We start from the raw sequence: 16,662 nt of genomic DNA, 5'->3' as shown, positions 1-16,662 counted from the left end.
ATGGCAGGGCCATGGGGTTGCCCATCGGTATTGAAATAATTTCTATTTTTAGCTTAATAATTAATTATTTAAAGTTTGCAATGTGGATTTTTTTTAATTATAAAAAACTATTTAAAATATTATTTAAAAGTTATTATTAAAACTTTATTTAAATATATTAAATAAATTTAAATATTATTTGAATTTAAATAAATATTATTACAAAATATTATTTAAACTTATTATTTTAAATTTAAAATATTATATAAACCTTATATAAAGAAGAAGGTGAAGAAGAAGGACTAGTCATTGCTTTAAAATTTCAATTTTGTTATATATATATTATTACATTTAAAAACATTACATTTAAGTTTTTTATTTAGTGAAAATGTATTTTTTGAATTAAAAATATTTTTAAATAAATAAATAAATTTATTTATTTTTCATTAAAGCATATATATTTTAATTAAACTATATAAATAATATATAATAGACACATTATATATAATATATATAATATATAAATATAATATATACTACATATTATATAGTGTATATATAATATATAATATATAATATGTTATATGTTATATATAATATATAATATATAATATATAATATAGTATTAGTATATAGTATATTATTATATATAATATAATATAATATAATATAATATAATATAATATAATATAATATATAAAAACATACACTTTTAAATTAAAAGTATATATTTTTAATTGACTATATATTTGTAATTTTAGTGTTATTAATTAATTTTTGATGGGATCAGGTCCTTAGGGATATCCTGGGATGTTTGCTCCTGTTCCCTGGAATCCTTGAGCTGCTGTGGGGATTAGAAATGCCCTCAACTGGGGATTCACCTGGACATCCCCCAGCCTCTCCCGTTTGGTGGCTGTGGGCTGGAGGCAGCTGCTTGCCTGATTTATGATCCTGTAGGCTGTGCTGAGTTTGGCTGGGCTCTGGGGTGGGCAGTGCAGCAAATCCCGGAGGGAATTCCCTGCTCTGCTCCTACCCCCAGCCCAGCAGGCACTGCTGGAGCTGCTTTGTGGGGGGGAGATTCTCTCTGAGTGTGGAGACAGAAGGTGGGAGCGTTAAAACCAAAGGTGGGAGCGTTAAAACCAAAGGTGGGAGCATTAAAACCAAAGGTGGGAGCATTAAAACCAAAGGTGGGAGCGCTAAAACCAAAGGTGAGAGCGCTAAAACCAAAGGTGAGAGCGTTAAAATGAAAAGTGGGAGCATTAAAATCAAAGGTGGGAGCATTAAAACCAAAGTGGGAACATTAAAACCAAAGTGGGAGCGTTAAAACCAAAGATGGCAGAATTAAAACCAAAAGTGAGAGCATTAAAACCAAAATGGGAGCATTAAAACCAAAGGTGGGAGCATTAAAACCAAAAGTGGGAGCATTAAAACCAAAGTGGGAGCGTTAAAACCAAAGGTGGGAACATCAAAAACAAAGGTGAGAGCGTTAAAACCAAAGGTGGGAGCATTAAAACCAAAAGTAGGAATATTAAAACCAAAGTGGGAGCGTTAAAACCAAAGGTGGGAGCGTTAAAACCAAAAGTGGGAGCATTAAAACCAAAGGTGGGAATATTAAAACCAAAAGTGGGAGCATTAAAACCAAAGGTGGGAGCATTAAAACCAAAAGTGGGAGCATTAAAACCAAAGGTGAGAGCATTAAAATCAAAAGTAGGAATATTAAAACCAAAAGTGGGAGTGTTAAAACCAAAAGTGGGAGCATTAAAACCAATGGTGAGAGTATTAAAACCAAAAGTGGCAACATCAAAACCAAAGGTGGGAGCGTTAAAACCAAAAGTGGGAGCATTAAAACCAAAGGTGGGAGCATTAAAACCAAAGGTGGGAGCATTAAAACCAAAAGTGGGAGTATTAAAACCAAAGGTGGGAGCATTAAAATCAAAAGTAGGAATATTAAAACCAAAGGTGGGAGCATTAAAATCAAAAGTAGGAATATTAAAACCAAAAGTGGGAGCGTTAAAACCAAAAGTGGGAGTATTAAAACCAAAAGTGGGAATATTAAAACCAAAGTGGGAGCGTTAAAACCAAAGGTGGGAGCATTAAAACATCCCATGTGGAGAGCTCTGTGCAGTTTCACAGAACTCCATCCGGGAAAGCTCTCTGACCATCACCAGGCCACCACGCTGCTGTGCAGCATTTCTTGTGGCATGAATCCTCCTGCTTTTGATGAGCACTGACAGAAAATCTGGGTTTTTAAAGCTCAGCTGAAATATTTGCCCTCCATCAGCAGAGTGCTCTGAAACTCCAGCAAAAGCTGCCACCTCAGAAACTCCTAATGCTGCATCCTGTCACTCAGGACACTTTTCCAGCCGGGATTCCTTGTGAAAAAAAAAAGGAGAAAGGCTCCTCCTTTCCCTATGAAGTCACTGCTCTGGAAGAAAACATCACACCAGAGGGAGCAAAGTTATTGCCACGGGGTTTGCCTGGGTGGGGATGAAATCTCACCCGCCCTCCATCATCAAAACCTCATTAAGCTGTGCAGCCACTAATTGATAAGCCCGAACCTGACAAGGAGGAGATGGTGGCTGCCCTGGGACCTGCCAATCAATGTCACAGCCGTCCCTGGCCCTGGGTGAACTCTGACCGCCGGCAAGAATGCCGGCAATTGTTCTGCTCGGGCGGGGAGAGATGGAGGCCAGCCTAATTATAACATCAATGTCAGGTCACAGCCCCGCACTGGACACCTGCCTGATGGAGAGGGGGAAAAAAAAAAAAACCCAGACAGTGGTGATTGGGGTCCAGCTTCTGTTTCCAGGCTGGAGAAATGTCACCTTGAAGGGTTTTGTTCAGGCAGCATAGTTTTTTGTTGGAAGGCTGAGGATGCAGGAGGGAGGAATTCCAGCGTGGAAGGGTTGGTTTGCAAGGCAGGAGGAGTTGGAGGCTGCTGGAGGAAGGGCCGTGGAGAAGCTGATTAATCTGTATATGTTGCTATTTATAACTTCACTTTTGCTACATTCATGTACTCAGCTTTCTTCTTAATACAAAAGTCGCAGGAATCCGTGCCTCCGTCGTAAATCACGAAGTTTTCCTTGCAGAATTAATGAATCACTGATTATGTGCTAATGAGTCAACTTATGCAAACCCTCAAATGGAGAAGGGTTTGTGGAGGTCAAAAAGTGGTGAATGTCTCACTCACAGCAGGCCAGGGTCATTTAATCTCATTTTGTGTCTCTGGGAGCAATCCCCTGACAAGTTAATTCCCTGTGAATTGTAGGAAAATGCAATAGTTTGGGTCGGAAGGGTCTTTAAAGAACATTTGTGTCCAGCCTGCAGTGAGCAGGGACACCTTCAAGCAGATCAGGCTGCTCAGAGCCCTGTCCATCATGACCCTGAGTGTTTCCAGGGCTGGGCCAGCTCCATCCTCCTTTTACAGATCTCTGTGCCAGGAGAAGAAGGAGAATGACCAGAGGCATGAGAGAGGCCCTGGGCTGACTCTCTCCTTGCAGGTGAGATCTGAGGGGTCTCAGAGCTGCTCCCAGGAGCAGAGATCCCTCTCTCTGTTCTGAAGTCCCTGCACCTTCCCACAAACCTGAAGCTGGGGACATTTTTCCCTTCTTCCCCTGGGATCTGCCTGGCTGGCAGGGGTGTGGTTGGCTCACTCAGCAGCCCCCAGCACCTGCTTGGAGCTGAAATCAGCAGATTTTGCTCCTGGGCTCCCACGGGCTGGATCAGGAAGATTTTCTCTGACCAAAGATAAATCTGCTGAAGTCAAAGGCAAATTCAGGTGTGAAATAACCAGGACTCTTAGTTTGTATGGTGCAGTAGAGCCTGATCATCCTCCCATTTACTGCAGGTGAGGGTGGAATCTGCCAGTGCTGAAAGTTCCCTGAGATCCATCAGAATTCCCAGGAGGAAAAAGCCCTCAAGGACAGCAGCTGGCCATAACATTTATCAATAGCTCCATGTGACACCTACAAACATCACAAATGAGGACCTTGGGAGGCCTCTGTGGTTCAGGAATCACCTGCCAGGACATCTCCTTGCCCAAAACCACAGGGCAGAGGGGAAGGACTTGACCCCTCAGCAAGGACTGGTCGAGGGACAACCTTGTGGTCCTGGAGTGTCTTTTTTCTCCCACCTCAGGGTTTCAGGGTAAAACCTAAAATCTGTCCCCTGGGTTTCTTCCATCCCTTGGAAAAGCACTCATTTTCTTGACATTTTCAGGGCTTGTGCCACACTCATCTCTAGGGAAACAGCTGGGATTTATCCTCGAGAAATAAATTGCAATTAACATTTAAGCCTGTGCCCGTGATGCAGCTACAAAAGCAATATAATGAATCAGGTTTTTAATCATGAACTCATCCTGGTGGGAGCTGGGCACACCACTGAAAATGCTACCACTGATTCCAGAGCTGCCAGAACAGCTCCACCTTTCCCTGATCCACTGGCCAGGCTCTGAGGAGCGTGTGCTGGTCACTAATTACAATGGATGTGACAATAAACTTGTCAAAATAGAGGCTGGTCCCCTGTTTTATTCTGCAGGGGTGGATGTGAGCTCACCACGGGGGTTAGGTGCTGGGATGGAGAGGCTGGAGGGGAACAAACAATTCTTCCCATCAGTGTGTGAGAGGTAGGCACGGGAAAATGGGGGGGGAAATGGAGATTTGAGGCCCTGAATTGGAGAGCAGCTCTCCTAATCCACTGACAGCCAGCATCCAGGACCTGAAGCCATGGATTTCTGGAGGTGTGAAACCTGGAATTGCAACCAGGGAAGGAAAACACAAATTCCAGGTGGATTTTGGGCATGGCACGAGCGTGGTGGGGACGTGGCTTTGGGATGGGTGCCTTGGCTGCTGCCTGGAGGTGAAGCTCAGGTGGGGACATCTTTTCTTCACAGAATTCCCAGAATGACCAGGTTGGAAGAGACCTTCAAGACCAAGAGGGGCAGGACATCACTCAGGTGGGCCTTGCAGGCTCACTCTGCCCTTTGCTTTATTCCTGATGCCAGTGATGGGAATGTGGATGGGGGAATTGCTCTCACATGGCAGGTGGTGACCAGCATCAGGATTTTGGGCTCCAGGTGTTTGGCAGTGCTGCATCATCACTTCTCACTCTAGAAATCACAGAATCACAGAATTCCCAGAATGACCAGGTGGGAAGAGACCTTCAAGATCATCGAGTCCAACCCAGCCCCAACAGCTCAACTCAACCCTGGCACCCAGTGCCACATCCAGGCTTTGTTAAACACACCCAGGGATGGGGACTGCACCACCTCCCCGGGCAGCCATTCCAGAACTTTATCACCTTTCTGTGAAAAACTTTTTCCTGATATCCAACCTAAACTTCCCTTGGTGCAGCTCGAGGCTGTGTGCTCTGGTTCTGTCAGTTCCTGGAGAAAGAGCCCAAGCCCAGCTGAGCACAGGCACCTTCCAGGAGCTGTGGAGAGTGCTGAGCTCAGCCCTGAGTCTCCTTTTCTCCAGGCTGAGCACCCCCAGCTCCCTCAGCCGTTCCTCACAGGGTTTGTGTTCCCAGCCCCTCTCCAGCCTCGTTGCCTCCTCTGGACGCGCTCGAGCGTCCCAACGTCCTTCCCAAACCTCGAGGACGCGGCACTCGAGGTGTGCCCTCACCTGTGCCAGGTGCAGGGGCAGAATGACCTCCCTGGGGTGTCGGGGTGTTCTCCTCCTGGTTTGGTGGCTTCAGCTGGCAAGACGTGGGTTTGGGATGTGCCACCGGGAATTTCTTTAGCGGTAAAACGCTCAATCCCAGCCTCTAGTGCCCTGCAAGGCCTTTCTCCTTGGGGGCAGAGTTTTGGTGAGGGAAAGTCCCCTCTGGCCATCACAGGAGCAGCTGCTGATCCGTGAACTCCAGAGTCTGAGTCACCCTGGAAGCTCCTCCACCCCTCTGGCTCCTGCTCCAGCTCACACTGACTCCAGTGGAGGAGTCTGGGCCCAAATTCTCATTTTCCAAGGAACAAACTACAGCAGTGAGTTTCCTTGGCTGGAAATCCCTCCAGCAGCTGCTGCAAGAACTCCTGGATTAAAGAGCTTTCCAGAACATCTCCTAAACCGGGAACCATCATCCTGATTTTTCTGCTGGTACCCCAAAAAAATCCCAAATCCAGCTTTTTCCCTGTTTGCAGGGAACTACAAGCTGTGCTGGGATGATTTTGGCTGCTCCCCTCATTTTAAGGAGATCATAAATATTTTTCAACATTTGGTCCATCCCCAGCTGCTCTTTGCATTAGAGCAGGACAAGAGCAGGACTTGCTCTTCTCTGAGAAGCTTTTCGTGGTTTCATTTCTTCTTCTTTTTTTTTTTTTTTCTTTCTTTCTTTTATTCCCTTTCCAGCTGAAATGAAAGCAAAAGCAAAACTCTCCAGATAAAATTTAAATTTGGGGGCCAAATAATAACGACTGGCAGCTCTTTGCAATGCCAGAGGGCACATTCTGGTCCCTGGCTTGAGATCAAGTAGGAAACCATGGAAAACTGGGGGGAAAAAAGGGGAAAAAGTAAAACAAATGGGCAGTTAAGAAAAAAACCAAAAAAAGTCAAATTGGAATGTTTTGACCACTCTTCTCCAGGGAGAAACAGCATCAAAGGTGGCCTTTTTCTGCTCTTTTTGCTTTCCACGAGTTGCAGCCTCACAGGGGAGGATTTATCCCATTGGAAAGTGTCTGTACTTCCTCCCGGAGGGGGAGTGGGTGATATTTGAATGCACCAAAAAGAATAAACATGCAGTACTTTGGCTGTGGTAGCCCATTCACAACGGGGCTGACGCTGAAATCAGCTGTGGGGATCCGTGCTTTTGTCAGCCTGGAGCCTCCCTGCAGGTAAACTGAGGCACTGGCACCCGCCCAGCTGTGACAGCAGCAGGATTGGCTCGGGAAAGGTTTTCCAGCCCCAGTTTTGGCTCCCGGGGAGGTCTCTCGCAGCAGATGGCAGCAGTGGGTTGGAGAAGCCACCAGGTCCCGGCAGCTCCCGCATCCAACGCCGGGATTCCAGCAGGGATTTCAGGAGGGAAATGTCCCACCCGTGGTCCCACAACCTCCGCATCCCACAGCCAAGCATCAAACCCCAGCTGCTGGTGTGTGGGGGGTTCTCTGTGTCCCACAGAGGGCTTGAGCAGCTCCTCCTCTCCTGGAATTCCCGGTGCTGGGGTTGGATGTGGGGGCTGCTGAGCAGATGTTCCCCCAGACAGTAAATTCTCATTCCAGTGATCCCAGAAACCTCCGTGTGTTCCATATGGGAGCCAAATGCCCTCCTGCACTGGTTTGGAGCTGGAGTGGACAGGAACACAGAGAGAACCCGGCCACTTTATCCTTATTTCCCTGCAGTGGGGATTCCTCTGGGAATCTCAGCCAATCTTTTAATAATCTCGTCTTCCTAATGAACATGTTTTCCCTCCTTTTTCTGATTCTTTTTTTAGCTAACTTTCTGAAATCAAGGAGGGATCTGATGTCATCGGTGTGTCCCCTCCACAGGATTCCTGTTCTCTGGGCTGATTTCAGCCCAGATAAGGAAAATGCTCCTCCCAAATTCAGAACAAAATCCCTGTGGGAGCAGCCATCCAGCTTGGATCCACCAGACCATGCCTGCTGTAAATATGGGAGGGTGACAGGGACGAGTGACATGGCCCAGGGATGTGGCTCAGGGGTGGGGCTCAGGGGTGGGGCTCAGGGATGTGGCTCAGGGATGTGGCTCAGGGGACATCATTCAGAGATGTCACTCAGGGATGTCACTCAGGGATGTGGCTCAGGGATGGGGCTCAGGGATGTAGCTCAGGGATGTGACTTAGGGATGTGGCTCAGGAATGTGTCTCAGGGATGGGGCTCAGGGATGGGGCTCAGGGGACATGGCCCAGGGATGTGGTCCAGGGATGTGGCTCAGGGATGTAACTCAGGAATGTGGCTCAGGGATGGGGCTCAGGGGACATCATTCAGAGATGTCACTCAGAGATGTCACTCAGGGATGTGGCTCAGGGATGTCACTCAGGAATGTAGCTCAGGGATGTGGCTCAGGGATGTGGCTCAGGGATGGGGCTCAGGGATTGGGCTCAGGGATGTAGCCCAGGGATGGGGCTCAGGGATGTAACTCAGGAATGTGGCTCAGGGATGGGGCTCAGAGGACATCATTCAGAGATGTGGCTCAGGGATGTCACTCAGGGATGTGGCTCAGGGATGTGGCTCAGGGATGGGGCTCAGGGATTGGGCTCAGGGATGTAGCCCAGGGATGGGGCTCAGGGATGTCACTCAGGGATGTAGCCCAGGGATGGGGCTCAGGGATATCACTCAGGGATGGGGCTCAGGGATATCACTCAGGGATGGGGCTCAGGGATGTCACTCAGGGATGGGGCTCAGGGATGTCACCCAGGGGATGTGCCTCAGCCCTTCTCCAGGTTTGTTTCTGCCACAATTAATTTAGATTTCTGGGCAGCTGCTATTTGTGGGGTCAGGGAGCTGATGTCTGAGCATGACCCGTTCCAGGGGACAAGAGGATGGGAGAAGGGGAGACTGTCCAGTCCCATTCCATGCAAGTAGAAACCAGATAATAGCTGTAAAGAAAGGATTGATTTTTTTCCCCCCTTAACATATATTTCTACGGATTTATATGCATAGATTTGCATGCCTGAGCTGGCAAACGCCTCTGCAGCTGATGCACGAGCACAGCAGTGGGGAAGAGGTGGCAAAGAGGGGGTGGCTACCTCTGTGCACCCCTAAAAATCGAATCCCTCTGCCCCCCAGCCTTTGCTCAAACCCCATAGCGAGCACAACATCCCTTTCTGCACGTGCCTCATCCCTGTGGGATGCTCGGGGGCTCCGACCCGCATCCCTGCATCCCAAAGCGGGGGGGACCGGAGCAGCAGCGTCCCTCCCCACGGCCCCAGGTCGGCTCTGCCCCTCGCAGCGGGCGCCGGGGTGGCTTTGTCCCGCCGGCGCCTGGGTGGTCCCCCCCCGGCATCGGCGAGTGAAAAGGGTTCTCTGAATCGCTGCGTTGCTTTATGGCAATAACTGCGGGGAGTTATTCTCCCCAGAATTAAGTCCATGACTGGTGGAAGGGCGTTAAGGTAGCGCTTCGCAGCTCCAATTATCTCGGCCCCCTTGGAACAAAAAAGCAGATTGTGCTGCCAGACAAAAGGCGTTCTCTGTGTAACTTCTTGTCTCGGAGCATTCAGAGTGTGTAATGCCGAGAGAAATACCCGAGGGCTGGGCGATCTCATGTCCTGGGCAAACCTCCCATTCAAAATAACCATTTGCTGGGAAATTGTATTCAGGGGGGAAGCCAAAAGCGCATTCAGCTCCTCCTGATACGTCCCTGGCTTTAAGGTACGATCTGATTAAACTCCCCGGTGGCGCTGGGGCAGCTGTGGCAGGAGCTGTGCGAGGCTGAGCAGGGACATGGGATGGGCAGAGAGGTTTGTGCTCCCTGCCAGCTCCTGTTCCTGCAGCTTTCCTCTCTTTCTCGAGCTGCACCAAGGGAAATTCAGGTTGGATATCAGGAAAAAGTTTTTTACAGAAAGGTGATAAAGTTCTGGAATGGCTGCCCGGGGAGGTGGTGCAGTCACCATCCCTGGGTGTGTTTAACAAAGCCTGGATGTGGCACTGGGTGCCAGGGTTGAGTTGAGGTGTTGGGGCTGGGTTGGACTCGATGATCTTGAAGGTCTCTTCCCACCTGGTCACTCTGGTAATTCTGTGATTCTGTGATTTCTAGAGTGAGAAGTGATGATGCGACACTGCCAAACACCTGGAGCCCAAAATCCTGACGCTGGTCACCACCTGCCATGTGAGAGCAATTCCCCCATCCACATTCCCTTCAGTGGGAATAAAGCAAAGGACAGAGCGAGCCTGCAAGACCCACCTGGGGGATGTCCTGCCCCCCTCGGTCTGACCCAACCCCTTATGTTTTGGGTGAGAGGCTGCACTGGAGCGCCCCTGAGATTCCCTTCCCGCCTGAGTTATCCTCCAGCCCCCAGACATGAGGGATCCCTGCTCCTGTCCTGTCTGTCCGTGTGTTTGGAGGCTTTTCTTGTTCCTCTGGTGGCTGGAGGGGCTCATTGCTGCTACTGGACACAAAATGAGTACACAGAAGCTTGGTAAGTTCAAAAGAGAAAGAAAGAGAGTGTTTTATTAGAGCAGCTGGTATTTATAGAATTCCAAAGGTGATTGGAGGATGGAATTGCCACCTCTCCAACCACACTGGTCAAACCAACAGTCCATCAATTCTCTCCTCTCACAAAGAAGAACACAAAACAATCATTATGTACATGAATAGTGCATGAGAACTCCAGTAGAAATATGTAAATATTATCAGAAGGCTGAAGAAGTTTTATGAGAACTTTAAAACTTTCAAAAGAACTGTAAAAGAAAACTTAGCACTTTTAAAAATCAGAGCAACAGTTCATCAAAGCCAAGAGCTGTCACTCCTGGGTCTGTCCTGGCAGCTGGGACCCCACTGGATTTTCTGAAGGAGAATCCCAGAATGGTTTGGGTTGGAAGGGACATCAAAGATCATCCAGTTCCACCCTCTGCCATGGGCAGGGACACCTTCCACCATCCCAGGCTGCTCCAAGCCCTGTCCAACCTGGCCTTGGGCACTGCCAGGGATCCAGGGGCAGCCACAGCTCCTCTGGGCACCTGTGCCAGGGCCCCAGCACCCTCACAGGAAAGGATTTATTCCAAATATCTCATTTAAATCTCACCTCTTTTAGTTTAAAACTATTCCTCCTTGTACTGTCACTGCCTGCCTGTGTAAAAACTCACTGTCCCTCTTTTTTTTTTTAAGCCTCCTTTCAGTACTGGAAGGCTCTGTCAAGGTCCTGAAGGTTCTGTTCTGGCATCAACCCAGATCCATGTGTGGTGCTTCCCAAATAACTAAAAATTCTCTCCTACTTCAGCATTTTTAAAATTTCACTTTTCTGTCACAGACATTTCAACAAAACAATTTGGAAGCAATCAGTGTTATTTGCAAGCTAAGAAAAAAAAAATCAGTTTTACTTTGGGAGCATGACTGCTTCAGATAATTATTTGGGAGGAGGGGGTGGTTGGTTTTTTTATTTTTATTTATTTTTATTATTTTTTAGAAATGCTCCAATAAAATTTTAAAAATTTCACTTCTCTGTCACAGACATTTCAACAAAACAATTTGGAAGCAACCAGTGTTATTTGCAAGCTAAGAAAAAAAAAATCAATTTTATTTTGGGAGCATGACTGCTTCAGATAATTATTTGGGGGGAGGGGGTGGTTGTTTTTTTATTATTTTTAATTTTTTTTTTTTTTTTTTAAGAAATGCTCCAATAGCATCACTTTTCTCCAGGGATATCAAACCAGAGCTGTGCCCAGAGCTGCCCCAACAGAGCCCATCTCACTCTGCTGACTGGGGGAGGCACTTTTGGTCCCCCACATCAGCTCTGCAGTTTGGCTGCCCCCATGGTGTGACCTTCTCCTGCTTCCCCAGGAGCAGGATCAAACCCCTCCAGCTTTCTGAAAATATTGGATAAGGGCCTCCTTTCCTCCCTTTCCCACAGCCCGTGGGTTTTTGCAGGGATGGTGACCCGGGGATTTTAGACCCAGCTGAGTCACAAATGGTCATTTTGGGCTATTTTTGCAAAAGGAGCCAATTTCCTCTGTTTCACCCCCAAAAACTTGAGGCTGTCTCGAGCCCAGGCTGCTCTGAGATAAATGCAGGGTTTACAGAGAGGTTGCAAACCATCTTTCCTGCTCACACACCTTGGCTGCCTTGCCAAAACGAGGAAGTCTTTACTCTGAACCCTGCTGATGGCGTTTTTTTTGTGTCACCGTCAGTTCTTCCCCTTGGTGCTGGCAGCCCTTGCCAGAGGGTTTTCCTGATTTCCCCTGAACCTAAAGCTTCATTTGGGGGTCGAGGTGTCACAGTTGAGATCTGGGAACAAAGTGACCACCCACACTTGAGCGCCCGGGTTTGATCCGACTCTCCAGCTCCTTCCACGGCATTTTTGGAGATCACCTAGCAATGTTTTTGGGATGTGTAAGAGAAAAGAGACACATCCTCCGGGCAATAAAAAAAAAAAAAAAACAAACCCAAAAAACAAAACAAAACCCCAACTAACCAACAAACAAATCAAAAAACCCAAAACCAAAAAAGGAACTAATTAAAAAAAACCCCAGGAAACCAAACAGAATAAAGCCACCAGGACTTTGTGCTCCTCCAAAAACTTTTCCGGGCTTCCCATCTGTCCCTTCCCGGCTGCTGGAGGGACGCTTCCAACACTAGATGGAGCAGTGACCCTAGACATGAAGGAACAAAAACACCCTGCTCGTGGTTCATCCGCTCCATCCTCGCCTTCCACCTCGGCCCCCGAAGGATTCGGGACAGATTGGGAAGGATTTGGGGCAGAGCAGCTCTTTTCCAGCACTCAAACAAGTCGCCTCTCCTTGGATTCTCGGTGTTCTACGCTGGGGACCATCCCTCCATGACCTGCCCGATGGGAATAAATCCCATGGTGGAAAAAATCATGGTGGGAAAAGCCCCTTCTTTATTCACATAACTCCTTTTTATTCAGTTTTTCAGACCTCGTGTGGGACTCCAATTGGTCAGTAGCTTTCTTGCCAATTATTTTTATTGGTTGGTCACAAGTTGTTATTCTGTACCGATTGCTCACTCAAACTCTCGGTGTGTACGTGCAGGAAAAGTTGTTTGTGAGAGATAGTTTTCATTTTTACATCTAACGGTGCAAAAACCAATTTATGCCAGGTGCAAGTTTTTTTTTTTTTTTTTTTTTTAACCCAGGAATAGATTGGTATAGAATGTGCTTTTACCCAGGAACAGATTGTTAACGAACTGCTCACACCAGGATTGCTTTCACACAGGAACTTGCAAAATCACAGAATAATGAGGTTGGAAGAGACCTCTAAGATCATCAAGTCCAACCTATGCCCTAACACCTCAACCAGACTGTAGCACCAAGTGCCACATCCAGTCTTTTTTTAAACACATCCAGAGATGGTGATTCCACCACCTCTCTGGGAAGACAATTCCAGTGCTTTATTATTCTTTCGGTGAAAAATGCCAGCTTTGACAAGTCCAGCCACCGAATCCAGGCTGGATTTTATGAAGCCTTTCCCTATGACTTTTCTACCTTACTGCAGCCCTGCCCGGCCAGGGGGATTAGGGGCTGGGACATCGCCCATCCCGGGAGGGGGAGCAGGGATCAGGGGGATCAGGCTCGGGGTCATTTCCGTGTTGCCTCGGCGCGGGCGTGCTCCCTCGGCCGCACAAAGGCGGGAGGTCAGAGGTTGGGGATTAGAAGGTGATGGACGGGCCTTTGGGGCCGGACACGGAGCGCTCACTCGGGGCTGCCCTCCTGCCTCATGGCTGCAAGGACCTGCTGGGCTTTCTCCAGGGATGAGGAACCTTCAGGCTCTTCTCGTTCCACCCCCTGCCACGTGCAGGGACACCTCCCATTATCCCAGGTTGCTCCAAGCTCTGTCCAACCCGGCCTTGGGCACTGCCAGGGATCCAGGGGCAGCCACAGCTGCTCTGGGCACCCTGTGCCAGGGTCTCTCAGGGCTGCAGTTGACCCCTGAAAGAATTTTCTACCAAGGTCGTTGACACAGAAAGCAAGAAAGAAAGCAGGATAAATAAGAAAATAAGAGGAACCTGCAACTGCCTGTTCCAATGAGCATTTTGCTTGTCTGTGGGGATGAATGAATAAAGTGTAAATTCATGAGTTTTGTAAGAATGTATAAAAAGCGTGCATGCCAGAATAAAACCAGTTTGAAGCCTTCTGAGGATGGAGTGTGCTGCTTTGTATGGTCTCCATCTCAACTACGAGAGATCTGGAGAATCCCTCTCCATAAGCACGGTGCTGATGGGATTTGTCTGCACCACAGTCCCTCTGTGTCCTGACACAGGGCATCCTTGGATCTCTCATCCGAGCCCACTGTGCTGGCACAGGGCTGTTCTGGCTTGTCCCCACCTGCTCTGGGTGCTCTGAAAGCACAGAGCAAAGCAGAAAACACTGCTGCATGCTTCTCCTTCCCTGGCACATTGCCCATCCCTCATCCACGGGGGATACCTGTGTTTGGACCTCATGGGATAGATTTAGGCACCAAAGTGCTTTTTTGCCAGCGATTCAAGGGGACATTCAGGCTGTGGTCCCTCAGTTGTGACTGTAGGAAATACCTTCTGTGGCAGATGAGCAGGAGCCTCCAGGATGGAGCTTCCCACAGGCTGGTGCCTCAGTTTACCTCAGAATAGAATGGTTTGGGTTGGAAGGAACCTTAAGGCTCTTCTCGTTCCACCCCCTGCCATGTGCAAGGACACCTCCCACCATCCCAGGCTGCTCTAAGACCTGTCCAACCTGGCCTTGGGCACTTCCAGGGATGCAGGGGCAGCCACAGCTGCTCTGGGCACCCCATGCCAGGGTGTCTCAGGGCTGCTGTGCCCCGTGTGGTGTGCTGTGCCCTCACCTGGGTGGTGTCTCTGTGCAGCTGTGAATTAGAGCAGAGCCTTCCCATCAGGCTCAGTTTTGGATCCCCCCTTGCTGGATGTCAGGCCCTTGGCCGCTGGGCCTGGGATTCCAATTCCATGGAATTCTGCAGCTCACATGGACTGTTTGGAGTCCAGAGGTGCCTGGGCTCCAAAAAAATGTCCAATTCCCAACTGAGGCAGCTCAGCCAAACTCCTGCTCTTCGCCGGGTGCATCTGGGCATTGATGTAGCTTTGAATTATCTTCACAGGTGATTATGGGAGCACATCGAGGAGCAGTGGGTTCAGTGCAGGACCTTGTGTCCATGTCCCACACCATCCCCACGTCAGGACAAACCCACACCGAGCCCCAAGACCTCACACCTTCCACCCCCAGCCGAGAAGCATCAGGCTGGCCCTAAAGGAGATGCTGTTGCTGCTGCTTTTCCAAGCTGGACCTGAAAGATGTGGGTCTGCTTTCTCTGTCCTGGCCCCAGCACCAAAGAAAAACTCCCTCTGGTGTCACAGCACATATTTGGATCATCCCTTGTAGGCTTCTCCATGACTCCAGGATGCCTGGGATGGGGGAAACCATGCCATAGCCAGGGGTGGTGGGAACTTGAGCGCTCCACTGAGGATTTCCAAAGTCCCTCCCAGTGCTGGGAAGGTGACTTAGCTCAGGAATGACCAAATTCTCAAATACCTGAGGCCTGAGTCACGGGCTAGGGGAGGAAATGTGTGCAAACAAGCTGCAAGCTCCACGAGGTGGTGGTCAGGGGGTTGGAATTTCGGGCCATAGCAGAACAATCCAAAGCATCAGGTTTGGGTGATAATCTCAGCACCTCGGGCTGTGCTGGGAGCTGAGCCCAGTGCAGATTTAGGCTGAACTGCTGAGGAACACCCAGGCTGCTGGAGCCACGCTGCCAGCTCTCGTTTTTTGGTGAAATCACAGCGCTCTCCTTGGATTTCTGCTGGGATGGGGGGGGATCAAAGCAGAGTTCATCCCATGGGAAGTGGAGAAACTGAGGCAGAGAGCATTCAGGAGTTGGCAGCTCGTGTTTCTGATGTTTCTGAGTCCACGAGTAGCCCCCATTTCTCTTGGGATCAGAAAATAAACAGCCCCAAATCTCAGAAAATAAATAGCCCCAAATCTCAGAAAATAAACAGCCCCAAATCTCAGCTATCAGGTCTGGACCCCAACGGGGCTTTTCACATCAGACCCTTCTGAATTCCCCCTCCAGCTTGAGGTGTGAAGGTAAAGAAATTTCTCCCAGGGAAGCTGAAGAATCTCCACAGGCAATTCCAGCCCATTTTCAGGCCTGGTCACTCGCCCAGAGAATGGATGTCACCCTGTTTCTTTTTTGCCTCAGTTTCCTCTGCAAAATGAGACCAATCAAACCAACCCAACAGGGACGATGGCTAAACTGACAAAGGAGATTTCTAATTAGTTATTAGGAAGAAATTCCTCAATGTCAGGGTGATGAAGGGCTGGCACAGGGTGCCCAGAGCAGCTGTGGCTGCCCCTGCATCCCTGGAAGTGTCCAAGGCCAGGCTGGACAGGGCTTGGAGAAACCTGGGATAATGGGAGGTGTCCCTGCCCATGGCAGGGGTTGGAATTAATGGTCTTTAAAGTTCCTTCCAGCCCAAACCACTCTGAGATACGTGCTGAACACGATTCCTACATTCTGAAATGTTCTCTGCCAAGTATCCAGCAAAAAAAGAGGGAAAACCCAATTTGGTGCTGGGGGGTGGGTGGAGGAGACCTGGGGATGATGGAGAGCTGTGAAAGTCGATCATCGCTGGTGCCCATTGGCCGTGGGGTGAGCAGGGACAGCCCCGTGCTGTGGGCTGAGGCTGAGCTGTTTCCCCCCTCATTAATATTGAGTTGTTTCCATCTCTGCAAGCCCTGAGCCAGCAGGATCCCTTCATGCAGGTGCCCAGGTGGCTGATAAAGAGCCGAGGAGTGACGGACACGCACGGCGCTTATCTCTCTGCTGGCATTTCCCATTTTCTCTGGCAGAGCAATTCACACACAGCAGAGACATTGTCCCTGTTCCACGGGAGGGTGGGAAAACACCCTCCCTCCCCAGGCTGGCTCTGCCTGTGCCTCTGCTCCATAAATCAAGTGGATTTGTGCAGCTCCTCGGTCAAGTATGGGCATTAGCGCGGCTGCACGGCGCAGAGTCATTCCAGTAATGTGCGCCCAGGAATGTGCTTTATCTGATTTCCCTCCTGGATTTTCTCTTTC

This window comes from Vidua chalybeata, chromosome 1 (assembly GCF_026979565.1).
Source record: "Vidua chalybeata isolate OUT-0048 chromosome 1, bVidCha1 merged haplotype, whole genome shotgun sequence".
Classification (NCBI taxonomy): Eukaryota; Metazoa; Chordata; class Aves; order Passeriformes; family Viduidae; genus Vidua; species Vidua chalybeata.
This window is presented reverse-complemented; position numbering follows the sequence as displayed.